The sequence below is a fragment of the Aegilops tauschii genome, chromosome 4 (assembly GCF_002575655.3).
Source record: "Aegilops tauschii subsp. strangulata cultivar AL8/78 chromosome 4, Aet v6.0, whole genome shotgun sequence".
Lineage (NCBI taxonomy): Eukaryota > Viridiplantae > Streptophyta > Magnoliopsida > Poales > Poaceae > Aegilops > Aegilops tauschii.
The window spans coordinates 285,888,188-285,889,717 of NC_053038.3; positions in this window are offsets into that span (position 1 = coordinate 285,888,188).

The window sequence follows — 1,530 nt, forward strand, 5'->3', positions numbered from 1 at the left end:
ATGTGTGGTAATTATCTGTTTTGTCCGAAATATTTCTTTCAAGAACCCATTAACCTGTTTGCTTTTTTTAGTGGCTATTTGCTAATGTATGTAACTAGTTCACTTGTCTGTTTCAAAAAAAAAGAAACTAGTTCACTCGGCTGCCGTGCTTTGAATCTCCTTCCTCCCAACATATTCCCCTTCTCAGGTGGACCCAGCAGGTCTCGTACACGGACATATGGGACCAACCACCTATCCATTTGTATTTCTTTATTTTGTTCAATCTTTCGTCCTCTTCCTATACAACGGCTGGCCATCATAGCCTATGTCGTTGGCCAGGCCATCCCTCTACTCCCACACATTGTCCGGCGGCGGCGGCTCCACCGGCCAACCCTGCACCCGAACAAGTCAACCCTCATACTCCCCTCCGCCTGCGTCTTCCCCCCCCTCTGGTTCGTTCGGTCCGAGGTCTCGACGTCGTCCTCCACCTTGGTGCTCTCGCCGCGGCACCACCGTTTGTCGTTCCCAACATGGTAAGCAAAACAAGAGGAATCGAGAGACAACTGTTCGTCGGGAGGCTGACAGTCTCGGGCCCACCAGGTCCATGGCCTAGGTTTTGTTGTTTAACATGGGCAGCCCACGACATATTTCAACATTTTTTGGTTCCAGCAGGTATCAAGCGGCCTCTAGGCCGCCCAACCTAGCTTGTCTATAACATCAGCAGCCCAAGTTATGTTTGTTTTTTCAAGACAACGCACAACTCAGTTCTATTTTTCTATAAGAATGCAAAATTGAACCTATGTTTTCTATAAGAATGCAAAACTGAACCTATATTTATATCTTATTTTATTACATATATATATATAATAGAAACAACATAAGGTTCCGTTAAACCTGTCGTTTGTCCAACCATTTTATAGACCTTCCCACTTCCTTTATTTTTCATTTTCATTAATCCTATATCTGAATTTTCTCCCACTTTCTTTTTCGATGTAAACTGAGTTTTCTCCCAGTACTTTTCCCTAGAACCAACTCAACTGTCCCACGTCTAGCCTAAAAAATAATAATACCCCACGTCCTATTAACTCATCAAATTAAAATGATATTTTATTTCATAAATTGAAAGTTCTTACAAAATAATAATAATAATTGTTTATATATAACTTGGCAAGTTAACTCCTAGTGATTGCTTACATAAGCTTGCAAAGATTTTACTGACCAATGCAGTAATAGACGTGCAATCATGTGTTTATGTTTTTATAACATTTCTCCGTCCAGCCCAACATGATATTTTCACCTAGCCCAGCAAGTCCGCGGATTTCGAGAAAAATGCAAGTGGGCTTTAAATTCTACCATATATATAAACGGGCTGCATAGATGCTACATCATTGTTTCACCCAGCCCACCAAATGGACTAAAAAACAAATGGACTGGCTGACATGTGGGCCAGTAGGTCGAAGGCAAAGCAAGGCGTTGGATTTACATCCGACGGCCGGAATTCTTGTTCAATCTCTCGTCTTCTTCCCCCAGTGCTGCCGGGACCGCCTGCTC